Below are 13755 nucleotides of genomic sequence, written 5' to 3'. Positions count from 1 at the left end.
CAGTCAATTTTTAACCAAAGTCTATGCGTGTAAACTATTAATATGTTAATGTAGTTGTTGCTAAATCCACAGGTGATTTTTGTTCAAATTATAATTACCCTTTCTCAACATGCTTAACAGAACCGGCATAAAACATACTTGCATTTTATTGTAGGTGAAAAAAATAAATTAAAATCAAAACCCTTGTGCGTTTATGGTTCATTTTTTATTATCTTCATAGTATAACAACAGATTCAAATAACTGTAAATGCTGCACTCTTAAATTTAAAAAATTCCACTTCTGGTAGGACTATAATCACACTGAAGCTGTGAGTTATCCCTTATCAAATCTTACTTATCGAATCTTAGTTTATATCTGGAAGATTACTTTCGAATGAGGTAGCTAAGCTTTGACAGGATGGTCGCTTTTGTCTGTCAGTACTGTCTACCTTTGGAAGCTTCAATCTTGTTGAATTGTCGGTCAATCGAGGTACATTGCTCTTTCCACAAACTTGGTGAATATAGTTTGATGGGTCTACCTCTGTAGGCTCACGACAAGCTTTTATATCGAATGATTTTATCTTCATATTTATGGTTGCTGGAAGAATAGGTGGTAGTGATGCTAGGCTGCTATAGATTTTGGATTCAGGCTGACGACGAATGTGTTTGTATACAGATTTTTCGTGTTCCTTTTTTATGGGCCGCAGCAAGCTGTAACAGATGTCATGACCTAACCTAAGTGCTTCCATTGTTGGGGTAATCCCACTATTATTCTCTATTTCAAGTGGCAAATTTTCAATAGACATACGTTCTTTTATGAGTTTCACAGCAGCAGCTGAACCAGATATTACAGCAAGATGAAGCGCAGTATTTCCATAAATATCTATCTGCAGCAACCCAGTTGTTGACACGCGTTGGAGAAGTGTTGCTATCTCATTATCTCGTTTATACAAGCAAGCCCACATTAGAGCATTACGGTTGTAAGCATCGATAGCTAATGCATCCACACCAGCTTTCAGCAAAGCATCTAACAGCCGTTTTCTTTGATTGCATTCCTCGATGAACACAGCCCTGATTAGAAGTGTTTGGCCATATTCATCCTTAGAGTGGATAAGTGACTTTACATAACTATTGTCTTGCAATAAAATAGTGCCTGACTGAGCCATTGTTGATTGTCTACTGACCTGCTCTTTACCAGACTGCTCGTTCATTTTGTCTTGATTCCGCATATCCTTATCGTCTACCTGGTATGTCGTAATTCATTGGTTTTTAAGGCACCTAGAACGTAGTACGTGATTTATCAAATAAGGATGTCTATCCAGCACAGATGTGAAAAGTTTCTCTGCAAATAAAACTTATTCCCCGTCACAGGCTGACAAGCTTCTTGCTGATACCTACTGGGCAGTAACCGTTCTATTTATACACTGCAGTGGCTATAACTTCTCTAATATTACATTATTTATTCTATTATTTTGTGTCACTGTGGGTGAGATCCGCTAAATTAGCTTATAAATGTCTGTTAGCTCCTACTTTTGTAATTATAAATTCTGCCTGACATATATTAGCAAAACTTATTTCACAATTTGTTCACACAACAAATCTCCAATCACAGAAAGCATTTCTTAATGACATTTCCAGGCTTGAACAGTCTACACTATTAATATTGAAAGTTAATTTTATGCAAATATTAATTGTTTGATGTGATTTCAGTAAATATCGTGAAATTAAAAAAAATAGTGAAGACATAAAATATCCCCTCTGCCAAAAGTTAGTGTCAGTAATCTATTGTGACTATATTTGTAAACAATTATTGAAGATGTGTATTTCACAATATTTTTATTTAATGCCGATTGTCTCATAATTTTTCCAAAGGGATTACATTTGGATGTACATGTAATTTTTGTAATGACCAATCACAATTCAACTTGATGTTTTTAACATGTTGAAAAATTTGCAATTATAAATACAATTTTATTATTTTTTTTATAATTTTAACACCTTAACAGTATAATTTAAATCTTATTTTTAACCATAGTAAATTTTCAGGTAATACTGTATTAATCTGTTTATTGGAAATTCATTAAAAACCAATCCTAATCAAATTGTTTATGAGGCCAGAGTTTGCTTTCAAATCTTCTCGGAGTTGTCTTTTAATTCACCAATAAGAACGAATTAAATCATTTATCAAAAAATCAGCCAATTTATAAGAAACACTGTTTACTAAAAACGTTTTAATCAACCTGTGAATAGGAAGCATCGACAGAGCAGGGCGAAGGCTTTTTGGTAAGAGATAACGCAACAAACGGTAATTATAGTTTATATACAGGTTACAGCATCAATCAAGGATTTGTATCAATACAGGATGGGATGCATGTATCTTTAAGAATGATGCTATAGGCCTAATACGTTTCAAGGTCAGCAAAGAATAGATGTGACTACAAAAAATGAAAATGTGGGCATATGGTGGCAATACATATCAGGAATAAACTAGCATACCGAGTAAGCGGACAGAAAGCAAATTAAGTGCACCATACATAAACGAAAACCACACACTATATGAGGAAGCAAACAAGGGAATGTTACCATAAGAGTTGTCGGTGTAAATGGGCCGAACTTGTGTGTAGGATGAGAGACAGCTAATGTACACTCAGATTTACAGACGACACCCAGATTCAACAGAACTAGATGTAGATAAAGACCACACAACTAAATGAAATTGATCAATATTGAAACGCACTGATACAAATTAAAACACATGATGAGAATGAGTATTGCGTTATAGATACTTTGGCATCACAGTGAACAGTGACTACGTGATTTTGGTTAATAAAACATGTAGCTATCTTTTGACATGTTTATAAGACGTAAATTATATGTACACATGCCAGTTGACTAAAACGAACACTGAATTTCAAATCACAACAAGTGCTGTTAAATTATTATTTAGCATACGTAAGAAGTATAGATAAAAGGGCAGTGAATGCATACAATGAAGTCTAAGTATAGGATATATATGACATCCTAGCTAACATAATCTACAGTTGTTTGATTATATATAATTAGAAATAGGATATTGAATAATTATCTGGATTTTAGATAAATAGATACATCAATGTTATACCTACACCATCAAGTTATAAGGCTACTGTTTAGGTGTATCAGTTGTGCCATTATTAGTTATCTATTTAAACAGCATTCTTTTGTTTGCTATTTTCAAATGAGTTTTATCATAAGCAAATTCATAAAATGTTCTGATATGAAATTGCAATGCCTACATAAAGCTTATGACCTCAATCTTATCTAGATTTTTCTTAAGAACGCTTACCATTGTCGATGCGAATGAGCTATCTAGATTAGTTGCAACTACTATAAAGTACGTGAAGTCATAAGTTCACATCAGCATGAAGCTGCCAAGGCAGAGTTTGAACCACACGTAAAAGTAACAAATTCAATCGTAAGTACTTCTTTACTATTCTCTTTTGATTTGGTTTAGACTTAAGAACTTTTTCCAATACCTTATGTTTCAGGTTGAAAATTGGCAGTTGAAAATTGTGTTCTAACTTACCATGCTGTTGATGAGGTTCTAATGATATAGTAAATACTTTCAAAAGCTTCTATAAAACGACGTTTTCCGATATAAGCCCGCTAACTTCTCTTAGAATCATGAAATCCAATCTCAGTATCGCTAATTGATTTGATTTCATTGTACAACAATAGACAATATAACTAGTGGTAGTAATAAGTATTAGAAAATAATTGCCCATTATACTTTGAGAGGCAGTTATTAAGTGCAGATCATCAGCTATAAATGCTAAAATCGGAGGCAGCATCTCACTTGCCATCAATAAAGAATAATGTGAAATGACTTCACATTATTTATCTAATATGTATATTTCAATCTCCTATGCAGCATTTGCCATTTCATACAGTTGCAGACGTTAATGACCAGATGCTGTGTCTAATCGAATCCAATATAGCTATTGGTCGCAGGACAGGCAATGAAAAAATAAAGCTTGTGCTAAAAATCTTCAGGTGGCCAACAGAACTTACATGTACATCTACTCTCTACAACCAGGTTCTACAACACCGTATGCTAAAACTAATGTATACAATGAATCGCATTTATTAAATTGTTTCATCAAGCAAGAACTTTGTTTTCGCATTGCCTCATATAGAAATGTGTTTCAATAAAAGACGTTTTTTTTGTTACAGCGTCCACCAACTGTCATTTCTAATCAATTGCTTTTAGATCATGCTATATCATGTTATCATTTTGGTAAACAAACAAACACTAAAAACAAAGTTATCTAGAGACTTTTCAAATCTCCAAATCTATTCCATATTTAGGAGACACAAAACTCTGCTGGAGATTGAGTGAACTCAATGAGTATGGATCGTGTTAAAGGTTATATCAAACCCCGGTAAACCACTTTTTTCTTTCGAAGCGTAGTAGCCTTCAATAATACAGACTTAATCTTAATGTTATGTTACAGATCTGATATGTGCCTTAACAACGCTACGATGTTTAGAGAATGGTGTAACTATTGTATTTATACGGGGGTCAACAAACAAAAATTTTCCATTACTTGTTGCACAATTTTCTGGAAAATAAATAGCAAGCAATGAACTTTCTTGCCCCTGCTCATGATTGGCAGCAAGTCAGTTACATGTACTGAATTCGCTTTCAACTCTAACTGAGAAATGCAAACATGCCCTTATCATATGTTAAAATACTAATCCTTAGATGCCGACGTTAAGGAAGGTTACGCATTAGTGTAATATCAGTTCAGAAAGAATTGATAGCGTTCAAAGAACCTTTACGCTGTGCATTAGACTATTTGCTAATACTTAATCTTGTTTGTTCTTTTTCATATCAAAATGTTTTTAATAACCTCATATTCCGCCCTGTCATGAATTGGATAAACATATGCGTCTGTAAATAGATCAATTACGGTGGTCACTTATAAAATATAATAGGATATAGAATGTTTTGTCTTTTATAAAATGTTCACCATTAGCATCTAATCGATGATAAATAAATAGTTAAAGGAGAATTCCTTTAGAAACACAAGACTGAAATATATCTGACACAAAGGTTAGACTAGTAATTGTAGAGGCTGTTTAGGAAGGGTAGGATGACACTCTCATACAGGGTATACACTTGCAGGGAGCCTATGATGATGACTGACAGTGGCAACTCTAAAACTAAGCACACGGACAAAAGGCGGGCAGTGACAGCGGTGGCCGACTACAAGAGACAATCGAAACAGCTAAAACTAATAGGCACGCTACGACACCTGATAATTGGTTCAGCAGAAATATCTTCATCAATAACGTCTTCTGATAAGAACCTCAGTTTGGACGCTCTAAAAACTGCAAATGTTTGGGTATGTACACCATGGCATGCAAATATCTGACATCACGAGCCAGCACTTAATGAAAACTTGTCTTTTTGTCAAAAGCCTAACGTAGTAATTGCGGTAAGGAGTTATCTCGTCATATACGTTTGCGAGTCAATTGCCCAGAGAGTACATTGCTTTGTCTAATTCAAATCAAATTAGCTCTGTTGTAACTTTTCTCTTATCTGTCGTAACTTTAATTACTCTTATTTATTGTTCAAGACTGAATCTATCAGTTACTATTACTACCATTTTCTCTGTGTAAAACAGTACACAAAATTAGAACATTTCTTTAACTGACATCATAAGCCTGGTTCATATTACGTGCCTCTAAACTTTCATACGCTTCATAGTAATAACAGTTACATTACTAATGTGTCAGAAATATATATAATAGCTACAACCTGTTCTCACAAGACTTTTTAAATTCTGTAAAAGTTTTCTCAAATTTTCGATACCTCACATTTTTAAAAACTCCATTATAAAGTTCTATTTAGATAGTCCCAGCCAAGATTGTGAGATGCATTCCAGAAGAGCTGCCGGAGGCTGGGGTAAACAGGCTGTTTGCTTAATAAACTATATCTGATCCTATTATAGAGGTTATTGAGACACTTGTTTGAATATGGCTATTTATTATTGATTACTCAAAGGACTTCAAGTTGAAATCTCAAAGAATGCAAAACATAACTCTGATGACATTTCAAATTACAGCATTCATTCCTGCGCCGATCTTTATTAAGCAAGCGTCACATGAAAAAGTCATGATCTTTATTCTGCATTCTCATTTTAACTAGCGCGAGATGATTTTGTGAAGCCGCCATTTTCACGCAGGCTTCAAGGGAACAAGGTGCCAAGAATATGGCTGATGATCAAACTCCCCAGCAATTAGAGCTTACCAAACAGAAGGTGAGAGCTTTAAGGAGCCGGCGTCGAGAAAGGACAAATCCGGAACATTCAGCCTTGGATAAGCTCCGCATGTCACAGTCTAGTTTGCCGAGGATGATCAACAGTGGGCATGACTGGGCAGGAACACAACCAAGCAAAATGGATAAGGTAAAAAGCAAACAGCTACACTGTCTTTTTAGATATCATCATTTCATGAAAGACATTACAAAGAAAATTTTGCAAAAATGTGTTTTTGATCTATGATATTCAAAGCTTTTGATCTCAAACGATATCAGAATTGAGCACCTCATAAAAAAGTACTATTAATACTGAAATAACTATTTCTACCGAAACTTTGTTGGTGAATGAAATATTCATCAGATTTGATGTGTGAGTTGCAATAGAATGGATTATTCTTTTCTAATAAGGATACTGCATGAGGTGGTTCTGTGCAGTAGCAACCTGTTGTGAGCATCACTCTTACTCCACCAGTAAACAGTCACAAAAAGTGTGCCGTAACAAGTGTTGAGATAAATTCAAATGCTGCAGAAAACAACATATTGGTAACAGGAACCTTCAAAGGCTCTAACAAACCTTCACCAGTAGTGGACACAGAAGCTTGCAGGAGAAAGAGACATTATAATGAAATATTTTTGCTACCAGTAGTTTGTCTATAGCCTTTCAGTGCAGCTGGTTTAATATCATAATGTTGCAGCAATACAGTTTTTATAACTATCTCTAATCATTGTGTTTCTAAGCTCTGTAGGAGTCATTATGTCTTCTAAAAGTGAAGTTATCATAGTTGTTTAAATTTTTATGAATCAAAGTATTATATAAAACCAATTTTTATGGAAATACATTTAATTTTATAATTTAATTCATTTTTATCACTAGTAGTGAATCGAATTTGATTGAACATGTTTGAAATTAAATAGCCAAGCCCAAAATCAACTTACTTTTATAGGTGAACTGAGCTGCCTGGCAACTCCGCTGAAACAGTAACAAGGATGGGTATAACAAACAGTAACAAGGATGGGTATAACAAACAGTAACAAACATGGGTATAACAAACAGTAACAAACATGGATATAACAAACAGTAACAAGGAGGGATATAACAAACAGTAACAATGATGGGAATAACAAACAGTAACAAGCATGGGTATAACAAACAGTAACAAACATGGATATAACAAACAGTAACAAATATGGATATAACAAGCAGTAACAAGCGTGGGTATAACAAACAGTAACAAGGATGGGTATAACAAACAGTAACAATGATGGGTATAACAAACAGTAACAAACATGGATATAACAAACAGTAACAAACATGGATATAACAAACAGTAACAAGGATGGGAATAACAAACAGTAACAAGCATGGGTATAACAAACAGTAACAAGCATGGGTATAACAAAAAGTAACAAGGATGGGTATAACAAACAGTAACAAGGATGGGTATAACAAACAGTAACAATGATGGGTATAACAAACAGTAACAAACACGGATAAAACAAACAGTAACAAGGATGGGAATAACAAACAGTAACAAGCATGGGTATAACAAACAGTAACAAGGATGGGTATAACAAACAGTAACAATGATGGGTATAACAAACAGTAACAAACATGGATATAACAAACAGTAACAAGCATGGGTATAACAAACAGTAACAAGGATAGGAATAACAAACAGTAACAAGCATGGGTATAACAAACAGTAACAAGCGTGGGTATAACAAACAGGAACAAGGATAGGTATAACAAACAGTAACAAGGATGGGTATAACAAACAGTAACAAACATGGATATAACAAACAGTAACAAACATGGGTATAACCAACAGTAACAAGCATGGGTATAACAAACAGTAACAAGCGTGGGTATAACAAAAAGTAAAAAGGATGGGTATAACAAACAGTAACAAACATGGATATAACAAACAGTAACAAGCATGGGTATAACAAACAGTAACAAGGATGGGTATAACAAACAGTAACAAACACGGATAAAACAAACAGTAACAAGGATGGGTATAACAATCATTAACAAACATGGATATACATTTATTTACATATCCATTCATTCCTTTTCATTCTTGTGAATTCTTTTCTAATTCATATAATAAGTAAATCTATTCCTATAATGCCTAAAATTAGAACACCAATTTGATGCAGACTTCATCTTTACGCACGTTTACATTGCTTGCAGGAAAAGGATACCAAATACTTACGTGTTGGTTTGTTTAACGTAGAGTCTAGACTACTTGAGACTAATTGAAAATCTGAATGAGTGCTTCTTACCCAACTAGAACATGGTCGATAGTGGATCGTGTGTTTTGAGAGTTACAGTAAAGAGTAAGTAACCAGCAATTAATAATGCAATGACTGACTCAATACCATCTTAGATGTACATTGCTAACGCCGCCCAAAACAGAAAAACTCCAACAAAATTACCAAGAGTGAAAAAATAACCTTGAGCAGCAAGCTTTTTTGCTAATAGGTCTTCTGTAAGTTCTTTTACTGCCATGTCACATGTCAGCACACAACTGCTGTGGACATTTGTAACGCAGCCAAATCATTGCAAAATATTACAGCACATCATGCGTTTACTTATTTTATCTTATTTTGTTTTCAGATTCCTTTAATGAAGTAAGCACAGGAAAGTAATCTGCAATGAGCAACACAGAGTGTGACGCTCTTGTTGTTGTCTTTTTGAAAATCAAACCTAAAACAGCTTTTTGCAGACTACTAGGTCATAGCAATCTCTTGTTGTTCAATAAGTGAGCGATAAAAGTTATTTGGTGGTAGCAAGGCAACCATAGCAAAGTTTTCTAAATTATAGCCGCAGAATCATTGTATTTAAAACAAAGATTTCAACTGAACTGCATCAGTCATGCTCATTTTGGTTTGGTTGGTCGAAATCCAACATTGAGTTTTTGTGAGAAATGTATTAACTAATGCAATGTTTACTTGAACTTTTTCCTACCAGATTACCATAGCTGAAAATAGAATTGCACAAAAATAGAATGAGAAACAGCAAAGATGATGCTATTTTTGGGCACCAGCAATACTTGTTGACAAATTTGACTAAGTGGTTTACAATTAACGAATCCAATGCTTACTTCAGTTTTCCACTCTTTGTTTGTTTGCTGTAAATGATCTTTAATTTGTGTTATATGACAATTCTATGTGAATACGGCTTTTTAAAACACCAGGTCAGTCACCCTGTGACCACCTGTTTGCACTCTAATCACACTTTTAAACCATAAAAGATTTAAGGAATCAACAGAAGGCGGAGTTAGAGGCATGCCTCGGACTGCACTCGGCATCAAACTTGCTGCTGCCTTTTTTGTCTCAGTTTACAGTTTAAAATATCAGTTTACAATTCCATCAGCTAAAAAGTTAACAATAGTAAGAGGAAACCAGACTCTCTTAGCATTGCTCTGATATGACCCTTTTTATTTTATAGACAAAAGAGTCTAGCGGAGAGAAACCACTTAAACCTAAAAGTTACTCCGAACATCTGCACATACTCAAGGTAGGGTGGGAGGAAGTTGACTTGACACGCTTAACTTTAAAGCTCTTAACTTTTGCTTACGAATCTCATTGGTCAAACTGTTGACACTAGTGCTGGTACAGTCCAGTGTAAGAGATCATTATGTGTGCTGATAAAATACAAAAAATAGTTAGCTGCACAATAACTCTGATTGGTGTGTGTGGTGGAGCATTTGTCAACTAGGCTGAAACCCTTGAGGTCAAATCTTGTTGGTAGCATTCGTTTTCTTAACCTTTTAGCATGGCTTCAGACGGACGGACAGACATGGCTCTTATTATAGTAAAGATTCCATGATTGTGTTTAGCCTCAGTCATAAATAGACATCACTATTTCTATGTGAAGTTCTGGTAACTAACTTTTGCTTCCCCTTTCACCTACCTTAACCCCGTTCAGAAGGCCCCAACCCCTTATATATCTTGCCATAACCACATATCGAGACAAAAATAATCGTGTTCGGGAGGTTTTGTGTGAGTTTTAGGATTTTTACTGGAAGAGCTTGCGTGTTCACCAAAAACTCCGTAAACTGCTTCAGAAAGTCAAGTGTTATAATACATCAGAGTATGAAAATGTATGTATCATATTGGCTTCAGAGTTTGATTCAAGGTCTCAACAGAGCGCAGGCTACATAAAACATAAGCTTCCGCCACTATACGTAGCAGCGTACTTGTATATCTAAATTCTATATACATATATGCTCTATCAATATGAGGAAGCTAAAATTCATATATCCGAATTTAGGTAAACTATCAAGCATTTGCGTAATGAAAAAGGCGATACACAACATATTAAATAGTGACACAACCAAGGCTTTAAAAAAGTGCATATACATATTTTTTTGATTTCATACTACATTCACTTTTAATATACTTGCACACTGCTCATATGCTATGGTAATTGGTGGCCATGAATAGCTCAATAGGAAGTTGTCTCTCCAGACCCAAGTACATTCTTGGAGTTAACATGCCTTGCCTTTAATCATTGGCTACTTGGAGTAGAAAACCATTTTTATAATTGACTCTACAGAAATTAACTATGCCACATAGATAAGTCTTCTATACAGGAATTCACTGTGAAATGGAACTAATCATTGTGCACATATCAAGGCATGAGATGGTAGAAAAATTTACCCAGACCAGAGAGATTTTCCATTACCGTTATTGAAGTATAGTCAGAATATTTGAGGCTGCTCTCAAGGACTGTATCTAATATGTTCTGACAATGCTGTCAATCTCTAAGAGCATTACTCACTACTAAAGTTGTTAAGCTTGTCTCAAAATAGACTATACAAACATTTTTTGGTGACATTATTGGTCTTGAAACAATTTATGACAGAACCTTCGTGATATTAAAATTGCTTTATATGAGTTCAATAACAACTGTAATACGTTAGAGTACATCGCATTAACAGCAATTAATTATAAGAAAATTAATATACAGAAATTATTTTACCATTGCTGAGGTGTGTAGGCACAGGCAGCGTATTTGCTCTACTAATGAGGTGTCAATTGTAAAATACTGCCCCAGTTGTTGTGGCTTCCCACTGTTGTTAAAGTATTTAGAGGTCTAGTCTAGGTCTAGTCATGGGTGCTGTTTACAATCTATGCATGTCAATTTCGCTGCTTTCAAGGATTCCGCAGCTGAATCATAAGTCAGCAACTACAAGATATTTTGTGGGACTCAGTTGATCATAAAGGTTCATTTCTAGCATTTCAGACTGAAGCAGAAAATCTATGCATTTAATTTATTTATACTATCGTTTAGCATCAGCATGCCTTTTACGCACACAAACTCATAGTCTGCCATATTTTCAATTACCATTAATTTGTTTGCATATTGATTTCAAAGGTACGCTTTCACAGCTATGCATATGAGATGATCATGAATGTGGTAGGTGCAATTTCCCATAATTTACTACCTTTAACAAAGTGTATGTAAGGAGAGCAAAAGTCTCTCGTACGACTTGAAATGATAGAAATAAACCTTATGTTAATTATGTCTAGTTTCCTCAGAGTCTCTCGTACGACCTAAAATGATAAAATTAAACCTTATGTATATATTATGCCTAGTTTCCTCAGAGTCTCTCGTACGACTTGAAGTGATAGAAATAAATCTTATGTACATTATGCCTAGTTTCCTCAGAGTCTCTCGTACGACCTAAAATGATAAAATTAAACCTTATGTATATATTATGTCTAGTTTCCTCAGAGTCTCTCGTACGACTTGAAATGATAGAAATAAACCTTATGTTAATTATGTCTAGTTTCCTCAGAGTCTCTCGTACGACCTAAAATGATAAAATTAAACCTTATGTATATATTATGTCTAGTTTCCTCAGAGTCTCTCGTACGACCTGAAATGATAGAAATAAATCTTATGTACATTATGTCTAGTTTCCTCAGAGTCTCTCGTACGACCTGAAGTGATAGAAATAAATCTTATGTACATTATGCCTAGTTTCCTCAGAGTCTTTCGTACGACTTGAAATGATAGAAATGAACCTTATGTTATTATGTCGTTTCTTTGCGGTTAATAATATTGAGCAAAAGAACATTATTAAAATATATTTTAACAGAGCAAAAGCTCATTGAACACCATTCAATTGCTTTTTTTGAACTTCAACCTCAAATAATGCTGCTATCATTAGCTTGAGCTGAACATAAGGTAGCAAACGGTATACATATCAGTATCTTACACACCGAGACTAAACTATTAGTATTAATGATTTACTATTGATTATTCGCCACGCTGTCTAACCTACATGCAAATTCTGGCTCTCTCTTGCGGATATCACTTATATATCTGTACTAGCTGTGCTACCCGGCGTTGCCCGGGTAATAAAAAAGTCTGGACAGAAAATTGATTTGTATTTAACATATAACAACATTTACCATTCTAACTTTCAAACTACATATCATGAGAGAAGTGTTTCGTGCAATTGAAACAAATTAAGAGAAAAATGAAAAAAACTGTAGTAAAGGTTTAAAAACTTTGTCAAACAACTGTAACTTTCAAGCTGTTAAATTAGCCTGGCACATTGCCAATGAAAAATTCCACTAAGCTAGTTAGTAAGCTTCAAATGCGGTAGGCAATGACATTGCGTAAGCATTGTCGCCCAACTAGGCTATTCTAATAACAGCTATAGCCAGAATGCAGACAGACATATGACATACAGACATAAAACATACTTTGAAAAAATATATATAGATAGTGAATTCATATCCTTCCTTTAAACATTCCAAGATCATTTTCATTTTAAATTCATAGCTACCTGGTGGTACAAAAAAACAACAGTTCATTCAGGTTTTACCTCTTCGAAAGTGAAGTTAAATCAGAAAGATTTAATCTTCTGATTTCTAAAGGTAAAAAATAGATTAAACGTTTTAATACTGCCAGGCATTTCTAGACAGAAATTTTAAACCTTGATACATTGTCAGGTACAAAGTTAAAACAAATATATTTTCGCTGATAACTATACAAGTTCTTTATATTATCTTTTCTTTTATAAGTAGCGTGTTTCTTCATTACCCGTATATATCATATTTAATACGAAGCATGCTATATGTGTGCTCAAAGTTATAATAGTGTAATGGTAGCCTAGTCCAGGTGGACCTTTAAAGGCAATTTAATATATTGCATACCGTAGTGAAAGAAGTAGTAGGGATTTAATCTGCATATTGAAGGAAAATTAACAATGCTGATATAATCTACCACTTATCTAGTTAGTGTAGGTAGACAAAAGACTGTTCAATGAACCCGGTATAACTCTGCTGGTTCAGGTTTTGTACTTGTATACATGAACAAAGAACCATATGCTATGATATAGATTTAATAGAAGTAGCCTTAGTTCTTTGTGTTATACTTGATGTAGCTGTAAGCTAGGAAACAGTTTACGCAACATTTATGTATATAAGGCAAATTTATAAACTCCAAC

This window comes from Watersipora subatra, chromosome 1 (assembly GCF_963576615.1).
Source record: "Watersipora subatra chromosome 1, tzWatSuba1.1, whole genome shotgun sequence".
Classification (NCBI taxonomy): domain Eukaryota; kingdom Metazoa; phylum Bryozoa; class Gymnolaemata; order Cheilostomatida; family Watersiporidae; genus Watersipora; species Watersipora subatra.
Note: the sequence above shows the minus strand (reverse complement) of the source record.